Consider the following 11,123-nt stretch of genomic DNA (forward strand, 5'->3'; position numbering starts at 1 on the left):
TACAGGGTGGCTGTAAGTGATGTGCAGACCCCATATTGCTGGCAGCATCAATACACAAGGGGGGCAGCTAGCTAGGTTTCAGCATTTACTGGCTGACTTGGCATGATAGGAGTGTGATTGTTAACAGCAATCACAGTCCCATCATGCCTAGGTTCCAGCACTTACACATCCATGCTATCACACACACACTCATTCATTCATATACTCATTCATTCTCAGATTCATTCCCTCAATCATGCATACTTATTCAAACACCCTCCCCACCCCTTACCTGCACTGCAGCTCCTCGATGCTGCTCACAGACTTCAGCAGGGGGCGCAGCCTCCCTCTGCGTTCTCTGGTACTGCCAGAGGAAGCAGGATGTGATGTGATGTCACGTGAACTCTGTTGGGTTCCGCTTCCTCTGTGCAGTACAGAAGACCCTCCCACAGGTAAGTAGCAGGGCTTGAGGTGCGGACCGCGTAAGATCGGTTGCCCTGGCTGCCGATCTTACGCGGGCCGCACCTCGAGGTCTTGCGGGCCGCATTTGCAGCGTTTCTATTGGGGGGGTTCCTACGGCCCTGGGGGGGATTTCTTCATTATCGCCCCCCCCCGCATGAGTTACTGGGGGGGATCTGTCAATTTTTTCGTTTCCTATGCCTTAAATGCATCATGAATCTAAAGCTAAAATTGGTATAGGGAATGATGAACATTGGAATAATATCAGGGGACGGTTGGCATGACCTCAGCACATGCCCCTCAGGCCCGCATGTACAAATACACACACTTGTCTGGACCCCAGCTTGTATGTAGTGTTAGCTACTGCATTCTATGAAGTTGGTAAAAATGTAGATCTATGAGTGGCAGTAGATGTGATCTATTTAACTTTGTTAAGGCATTTGATACTGGTTCACAAAAAAGGTTACTATACATATTGGCAGGAATAGGCTTAGGGGCAAATGTATTTGGATTGGAAATTGGCTAAAAGGTCAGTACCTCAAGGGTCTGTGCTAGGTCATCTTCTTTTTCATTTGTTTATTAATGCTCTCCCATATTGCGTTGAGAATCCTGTCTCAATGTTTGCAGATGACACAAAATTAGGTAGTATAATACAGTCCAACCTTGATGTTGCTTTGCAGGATGATTTTGATGAGTGAGGTTCAATTCATATTAATTCATGTAAAGTTATGCATTATGGGGAAGCTAATAACAATACATCAATAATTGTAGATGACAGACTACAACAGTGTGCAATGCTAGTCAACAGAAGCAAAGGCCAATAGGATGTTGGCATGTATAAAAGCGTACTGATTCATAGGAGTAGAATATCATCTTGCCGCCTGCTGTTCTGGGCACCAGTCCTTAAAACTGACATTATGGAACTAGAAAAGGTACAAACGAAGGCCTCAAAATTAATAAGGAGATTGGAAGATTTTAGCTATTAAAGGAGACTAAAAATATATTTTTTTGCAGTATACTGTATGATATATATATATATATATATATATATATATATATATATATACACACACACACACACACATCTTACTAGGCTATTGATACCTATTTTTCAGTATTTGCCTTGCTAATATTGTTCATATTATTTTTACTGAACTAAAAAACTAATTTTGACTTTTTCATTAATATGTAGATTGCACATCACTGGTATTTAAGACAACTATTATTTAGGATTTTAATAAATGATAATTCTTTAAATGCAAAATAGCACAAATGCATTAGTAACATTTTTAACCAAGTACAGCCTTGTAATCACTCTAACGAGCTTTATAATTTCACACCATTTCTGCTGCTCAATTTTAGTCTGCATTATGTCTCAAGTTTAATTAAAAGAGGCTGATTAACATACTCTTCTTGAATTTATTTCTTATTGTGGGGAAAATTATATGGAACAAGCATAAAATTGGAATAATTAGAAAAATAGTTGAATATGGCATTTACATTCCAGACAATTAAATACTATGGCTATATGACATCTTTTAGTCTTTTGGAAAATAAAGAAGTAGAGACATATACAATTGTACTAATGCCTAGTAATCTCATTGCACTGGTACTCTCTGAACAGAAACAACCAAGTGGGCAATTACTCTACATCCACCAATATCCCCACACACATTTCCTTTTAAACATTTTTTACTGCAAGCATTAAGGGGATTTATATATGAAGGACACGATTGCTCAAAGTTGGCCCCTAAGTGTATTTGATTTTTTAATGTTAACCTCCTCCATGCTACTGGAATGGGATAGGGGTGAGTGTCTCCCATAGGTTATTTTTTATTATTTCCCTACCTTTACAACGGAAGGGGTAGGGGAAGAGGGGGCAATCATCGGTCCTTTCTTGGTTAATAGGGGGACTTAATATATATATCTATCAAAGTTCTTCAAGGTACACTTGCGCAAAGTCAGGGATTTTGTAGGCATATATTTAGGTGGATGATTAAACAGTTATACCAAACAGGTGTTAATAATCATCACAATTATATGTAGGTTGGAATACAATCATTAACTGAAACAAAAACAGATATGTAGGAGGAATAAAACTGGATGAGGAACAGCCAAAGTCACTAATAAGGGGAGGTTGCTGAAGATAGTTTAATGTGAAAAGTCAAATCTGAGCACAGCAATACGACACACGGTAGTTACACCGCATCAGCAAGGTCTGTCCTAGCAAAAATTAAGGCAGACTGGAGTTTCCAAAAGTTCTGTACAAGCTCCAGTAATGCTGAGGACAGTACACGCAGTGGTTGGCCAATGAAAACTTAGTGCAGCAGATAAAAGACACATCACAGTAGCGTACCTAGCGGGGGGCAGGGGGGGCAGTAATGTCCGCCGCTGGAGGAGCAGGCTCACAAGGGAGCGGTATCGGAGGTCTTTAACAGACCTCCGGCTCCCTTGAGTGATTTTAAGCCGGTTCAAGGATCTCCCTTGAACCCGGCTTAAAATCACTCAAGGGAGACGGAGGTCTGTTAAAGACCTCCGATACCACTCCCTTGAGATCCGCGCGGCAACAGCTGCTGTGCGCCGGGGTTTGTTGTCAGATCCCGGCGCACAACACTGAAGCCGCGCCCACCGCTGTCCGTGCCCTCTGAACTGGAAGAAGACAGAAGAACTGAAGAAGAGGAGCGAAGAGGAGGAAAAGAAGCTGTAAGGAGAAAAGAGGAAAGGTAGGAAAGCATTCAGTGAGAGTGAGAGTGAGAATGGATTGGTATGTGTGTGGATTAGTATATGTGTGGATTGGTATATGTGTGGATTGGTATATGTGTGGATTGGTATATGTGTGGATTGGTATATGTGTGGATTAGTATGTGTGGATTGGTATATGTGTGGATTAGTACGTGTGTATATTGGTATGTGTGTGGATTAGTATGTGTGTGGATTGGTATGTGTGTGGATTGGTATGTGTGGATTGGTATGTGTGTGGATTGGTATATGTGTGGATTGGTAAATGTGTGGATTGGTAAGTGTGTGAGAGTGATGGGTGTTATGCTGTACCATTTCCAAAGTATTTTTCATTATATAATTATGCTCTAAAGTACATAATAACTCCCATCACTCTATACTGTTCCATACAGTGGCAGAGCTGGGAGACAGAGGCCTTGCACCCCCACCGCAGGACTCCTGAAAGTTAAGTGAACTTCAAAGAGGGAGAGGGTAGATAGGGAGAAGGGAGTGAGACGGGGGATAGGGGGTAGATAGGGAGAAGGGAGTGAGACGGGGTAGATAGGGCAGAAGGGAGTGAGAAGGGGTAGATAGGGCAATCATACTCCTGTCATGCCAAGTCTGCGAGTACATCCTGGAATCTGGGTATGCCTGGGCATGATAGGAATGTGATTGCTGTTAACAATCATATATATATATGTATATAGTGATAAGTGTTATGCTGTACCACCGTCAATGTCTGCCTCAGTATATAATGATAACAGTAATGCTGTACCACCTTCAGTGTCTGCGCCGGTATATAACAGCAGAAGCTATGCAGTTTTAAAGTGTGTGTGGGGGGGTGCCACATACAGGATCCGCCCCAGGTGCCAAATACTCTAGATACGTCCCTGACACATCATGCTTACTTCCCTTCATAATTGAGAGATTTCCAGACTTGATGTTGAGATGAGGGCTCTGTGGGGGCTATACCATCACTTCCAAGACTCCTCGTTTTTCTTTACACTGAAGAACGTTCTTAATAATTTTGGTTGTATGTTTGCGGTCATTGTCATGCTGCAGAATACATTCTGGGCCAATTAGATGCCTCACTTAGGTACTGCTAGATGGATACGTATCTACCTGTACTTCTCAGCATTGAGGAGACCATTTATTCTAATCAAGTCTCCAACACCATTTGCAGAAATGCAGCCCCAAACATGCAAGGAACCTATACCATCCTGCAAGCATTCATTCTGGTAATGCCCTTCAGTCCTTTGGCAAACACACTGCATTCTGCTATAGCCAAATATTTCAAATTTTGACTCATCAGACCAGAGCACCTGCTTCCATTTTTCTGCATCCCAGTTCTTGTGTTTTCATGAATAGTTGGATAACTTGTCTTTAGAGCTTGTCTCTGCAATTAAGTGTATTTGTTCCTGCTCCTCCTTTCCCTACCCTGAGTCCTGCACCAGTTCCCACTCCTGTACCAGTAACCTGTTGCTAATCTTGGCTTGTACAATGACCACGTCTCAGTCTCCAGAACCCGTTAACTCATTACTAACCCTGGCTTGTTCTGAGACTATGTACCTGGTTCCTGATTCGTCTGCTCTACGGCTCCCAGGTTGTTTTTCCTGGCCTGGCATTCCATCCTGCCTGGAGGTTCCTACTACTTTGATTCAGGTAGGCAATGCGTGCCTCTGGCCAGCCAAAAGCTGACATCTTCCGATTGCAAAGGGAAGTAAGCATCATCTGCTTCACTAAATTTCCTTGGCTGACTGTGTCTAAAGTCCTCAGAATTGCCTGTTTCTTTGTTCTTCTTAAAAACAGCATGGGCAGGACATCTGGAAACTCATGTCTGCCTTGAAATTTCTGCCTGGGTTAGACCTTGCTGCTGCACTACATTGTGTCTTAGTGCTGCGCTCAGTCTTGCCATGATGTGTGACCTTTATAAGACCCCATGTTTTGTGAATTTCACATAAGGACATGGGAGTTCATGTTTTCCTTGCACACCTTTGTCTGTAATTCTTAGAAAGTAAGGTTGCATGGGGATGGGTGTGGTAGAGTCTGGTCAGTCGAATTAACCCTTAACGACCACTTGACTCCTTAGTGACTAGAAGCAAATATGTTTAAAAAAATATTGAAGTATCTTGTCAATAAGTGTAAAATTGCCTCATTGGAGGTAGCCATACTGTAGATTTTCTTTTGGTTGCAACAGTATGGGATTTCATTTTTTTATAGTAGTTTCATTTACAGACCAACACAAAAATAGGACGCTGTAATATGCTTCTTGGTTGGCTAGGTTTAGCATTTTACCTTAGGATTGTGGAAAAATAATCATTCTGATAATATGCCTTGGCTGTCAATCCATGTCTACTTATACCATAGATATCAGTTGCACAAACATTCATAGGTAAATATATAATCCGTTTTGTGGGTGAAGTATTAATCTAAAAAATTATTCTGTTGTGCTGCTTGTTTTGGGAGCCATCTTTCCTCTGCATCACATGATTTAAGTAACTTCCTCACTCTAAGATATTTGTGATCACATCTTCACTGAGCATCTGTATCTCAATAAACAATCTATAACACTAGAGCTCTCTATGCAGTCTTCTTAAAGAATCCATAAAAAGACCATGAAACATGTTTTAACTTGCATCTTGAGCTAACAATTCAAGTTTGAGACTGGCATCATTAATGCATTATGGGATGTGTAAGATTGTGACCAGGGTCCTCTTTTCTTAATGTAACAGTTTGTCTTGAATATATGTATTGTAAGAGGTGTTGGATAAATTGTTGATGTTATAAAAAAAATAACAACAACAATAATAGTAATATCAAAATATGAAATTAACCAGGTTGTTGGTGAATGTTTCATTATTAATATTTGGAAATGGGACATTATCTAAAAATAAAAAGTGGCTTTCCATGTTGGATTCAATATGGTTTTGTCTTAGACCTGAAAAGTGCCTTAACTAAAGACTTGAGGTTCAATTCATAGATACATGTACCAAACACAAAAAAAGCTTATAAAAATTAAACACTTTTAAACACTTGCATATTATGTTTCCTGTCATAGGGAATAACATTTGTAATTAGAATGATGTATTGCCAACAGCTAATTTTCTATGGAATGCATATACATAAGTTGCATAACTTTTAAATTATGGATATGATATTATGGATTCCACGTCACAAGTTGAACATCCACAAGGCATCCCAAAATAAAACTAGTATATTTCAGAATGAGAACATTGTATGGTTATCATAAAATGTTTCCTGCATTGTATTCCTGTGTGTAATTACTCTTGTAGATATTACCTCAGCTGAGCTAAGGTTTTAAGGTAAATTAAATTAAAATGTTTTAGACACCTTGCAGTAGTATGCATGAATAATTAACTTATTTTGGTATCAGTTGTATTTAAATTATTTATGTAATTATAATAAAATATTACGCACATCTGAATTTTAGATTTAATCATGACAGAGCTTATAAAAAAAAGTGTTATCAAAATTTAAGCCTGTGGAGAATTCAATGCCCTGTATTAGAGAACAAGCTTATAATTATAATATCAGTGGCATAATATGTTTTTTATCTCAAGTGGCTTGAATAATTAATGTGATTAGAGAGTATGTATAATGTCTATAACCAATTGCTTCAGTAACTCATTTTTTTTTTTAAAGACTTTTAGAACTTATATGATTAAGTAATGGAAATGTAAAGCCATACATTCTTCCTGCTGAAAAAATATTCATATTTGGAGTTGGATAATAAGCTAGTACCAATTTTTGAAACATGTTTTACTTTTGGCCAGCAAAGTGGTCAGAAATTAAAAAATCTCTCATCTCCTTGTGAAGACAAACCCCCCTTTTCTTGTCTAGATTCAGATGTACAGAACTTGTATCCTATGGTTAACCGGAGTGACTAGACTCAACTGAAGTTATATGCCTTGCATGCTTACGTTTGCAAAGCAACTTGTAGATCTTCTAAAACGTGAGTTGCTTGCGAGAGCAAGCACGTTCAATGTGAATGTGCATGCTTTTGTCTGAAACTTTCAGAATTTTTGTATCCCTCCCACCCAATACACAATTTCTCCCATCTTTCCCCACCATGTTTGCTATGGGGATGGGGTAATTAAATCAATCTGGGAGGACTAAAGTCCCTAATTAACCCCTCTCTCTCCCAACTATCGCCTGCTCGAATGGATGGAGGGTTGAAAGTTATTAAATTACGATATTGGAGACCCTAAGCCATGCCTCACCCTCATCCAATTCCAAATGGAACGAGGAGCATCCTTTCCCCACTTCTCCTCGCAAGGGGCTTAAAAAGTCTACAAAACCCTTTGGAGGAGAATGCATCCCATTCTAATTCCCAATGCTCCATTCATCCTTATTCTATGGAATGGAGGTGAGGTAAAGACAAAAATGCATTGCATCTCCCCATTGAGTTAAATCAGCCCCATTTAAAACAAAATCTGTTTTCCACCCATAGTTGGGGAAGGGGAGGTGCTTGCAAATCCCCTACAATCCTTTGAGGTTTTTCGTTACTAGGAACTCATCCTGTTGGTAAATATATATTCCAGTGTGTGATGTAATGCAGGGAGGACCCACAGTGCAGGGCCCAGAGGCGTATCTACTGAAAATAGCGCCTATGGCAAGCACTGAAATTGCGCCCCTGTCCAAATAAAAACCCATTTACTAGCCCCTGCTGCCTATATATATATATATATATATATATATATATATATATATATATATATTAGTCCCTGCTGCCGATAGCGGGTATAGATCAACACGCAAACCCAGATCAATTGAAATTCACTTGTGATCTCAGCACTGAAGGTATATATCAAATAAACAGAATCAGACATACAAGTCCTGTATTTGCAGGTATACAATAATAATATATGAAACGCAGCATCGCAGGTATAGATCAACTGAATAAGACATATTAACCCTGTATTTGCAGGTACACATAAATAATGTATGGAAACATAGCATAGCAGATATGGATCTACAGAATAACACACAAACCCAGCTTTGCAGGTAAAGATCAATTGGAATTCACATAAAAACACGGCATTAAAGGTATATTTAAAACCCCCTAAATTACAGGCATAGATCACAGGTTGCACACCCCAAAGCCAGGCCTGGCGTCCACACTGTCCACATAGAACCTGACCAGCACCCAGATTACACACATAAGATTTGCCATCTTTGTCCCCAAATAGCCCACCACAAGTCAACTTTGTCCCCAAACAGTCCGGCCAGTGCCATCTTTGTCCCATATACACCCTGCCTGTGCCATCTCGGTCCCCAAGGCTCAAACCTCCTGCTAGTGCCATCTTTGCCCTTCCACAATTATACATCTATGATACACAAACACTTTTACAGTCACTCACTAATTCACACTTTAATTCAGACAACTCATCCACACATTAACTCATGCTCTCCCTCATTCAGACAATTCATCCACACATTAACTCATGCTCGCCCTCATTCAGACAACTCATCCACACATTAACTCATGCTCTCTCTCATTCACTCAATGCATCCACACATTAATGCACACTCTTTACTTATATCTACCCCCCTCCCTCATCACTTTTTAACCCCCTCCCTCCCTTATCACTTTTTAACCCCCTCCCTTCCTCCCTTATCACTTTTTAACCCCCTCCCTCCCTCCCTCATCACTTTTTAACCCCCTCCCTCCCTCCCTTATCACTTTTTAACCCCCTCCCTCCCTTCCTTCCTTATCACTTTTTAACTCCCCCCCTCACCTTGAAGTCCAGCGACGGGAGCACGATGTTGCTGTCTTCCTGCACCGCTCGCTGGTGCCCGCTGCTTCACTGCTGAGCGCCGTAATATGACGTCATATTTCGGCGCCCAGCAGTGAAGCAGCGGGCACCAGTGAGCGGCTTTTAAACACTGATGCGGAGGAGATAGAGGGGCGCCTAGCAACCGCTCGGCACCCCTCTATCTCCTCCGCATCAGTGTTTAAAAGCCGCTCGCTGGTGCCGGCATTTCATGCAGAGCGCCGCAATATGCCGGCATATTGCGGCGCTCTGCATGAAATACCGGCACCAGCGAGCGGCTTTTAAACACTGATGCGGAGGAGATAGAGGGGCGCCGAGCGGTTGCTAGGCGCCCCTCTCTCTCCTCCGCATCAAAAAAAAATAAAAAATGCCTTGGCTGCCATACCCTATATACGCCTCTGGCAGGGCCTGGTCAGAAGAATAGTAGCAGTAAGAAGTGTAAGGCCAGTAAGGGTCTACAAAAGGAGATTAGTCTCTACTATTCTTTGGAATCCGGAGGAAGCAAAGAAAACAGGACAGATAGAACGTGAAGTCCGAGAGACTACTAAAGGAAAACTGGCAGTGGCACAGAAGGGGGTGAAGTGTAGATAACAAGAGGCATGGAGGGAATTGGTCTTCTGCTAACAGAGTGGAGATGAACTGACAAGGCCCAGCGTGAGAATAGAAATGCAGACAGTCAGACAAGGTCAGAAGAAAGCTGAGGTCAGAACTGGAGACGGTCAGACGAGGTCAGCAGCAAGCCAAGGTAAGGTAAGAAAATGCCAATCCAAAAACTGCACTTCTGGGATGCCTGTCCCTTTAAGAAATTACTGTATGGAACTTAGAACTGCCACACTTCCATACAGCAGAAGACTCTGTTTTTGCAGGCATACTCAGAGTTCCAGAGGGCCACGTTGAAGTATTTCTGGTCGGTGTTGTGCGGCACGGAGGGGCTGCCTGGTGGCAGGAGATACCAGCTAATTTGAGATTTATTTTTTTTGTAAGTGATAATGAGAGTTAGCTTTAGAAAATTTGTGAGTTGAACTTTTGTCCAACTCATGCAAGTTGCCAGCAATATCAGTTTAGTGAATAGACCTGGGTGTAACACATTAGCTTTTCTAAATAACCATAAAAAAGAGTCATAAAAACAATACTAAAAGCCCATTGCCGTTTTTCTATAAATGTACTGGTATGTCCACAAAAAAGGTGACAGGATGTCACTTAGGGGGAAAGAATATGTCTAGTCTTTATTTAACAGCCTGGGCTCTCAGCAGAAGTAACCATTGCTGGTTTCCTGCTATCAGTTCAGGAACAATGCTATACCGTTATAGTGCGGATCCTGAATGTCGATCCTGACACCAACCATGACCATGATGTTATCTCTTATTGCCCCCCCCCCGGCTTTCTGATCAACAATGCTGGGCTATGGAAATCATAGGAAGATCAGAGGTTGAAGAAAGAAACAAGCATGTGGGATTTTGCTGTAATTAGGGATTATTGCTGAACATAAATTAAGTTATAGTTCTGCAGTGGCATCTACTCTGTAGAGGAAATCCTAAGCACAATTGCAAAAGAAAGTATAGCAATCATAGTTATTACTTTTATGTGTTTCTACGGTTTCAAAAGAAAGCTCTAAATGACCTGAAAAAAATTATGAATAATTGGGTGAGGAAATCACAAAAGCTATGGTGTTAAGGGTATAAAAAATTGTTGCTTCCGAAGAATTCTGGCCTTTCTGAGGGAGAGGTAACAATAAAAGAAAATATTAATAATAAAGTAATAGCTGTGCTAAATAGTTTTATATATATATAAATATATATGTATATGCCCTCCAATAGAGAACTTGTATTTAGCCCGGCACCAAATCACTTGCAACAGTAAGGAAAGTGAGACATCTGTATTTTTTATGCTTCATGTTCATGTTCAGTCTCTATGCTATGTTAAGTCTGACAAAGTCGTTTTCATATTACAGCTGCTCAAAGCCTAGTTTTCACTATAGCACGTGCCCCTTTTCACATTACATCTGTAATTAGAAGGGAATCCAGTTCAATAATGTTTAGTGTGAGGTCTGATAGCATAGTGATTAGCTCATTAGCTTAGCCTAATAGAAGCTCTGTTTGCATTTAAGCAAGCTGTTCAATTGTGACTTTTATCCATTGTGACAGGCCTCCCTTTTCCTTGGGATTTTTGTCC

This window comes from Sceloporus occidentalis, unplaced genomic scaffold (genome assembly GCF_023333645.1).
Source record: "Sceloporus occidentalis isolate IW3139 unplaced genomic scaffold, rSceOcc1.0.p SCAF_18, whole genome shotgun sequence".
Classification (NCBI taxonomy): domain Eukaryota; kingdom Metazoa; phylum Chordata; class Lepidosauria; order Squamata; family Phrynosomatidae; genus Sceloporus; species Sceloporus occidentalis.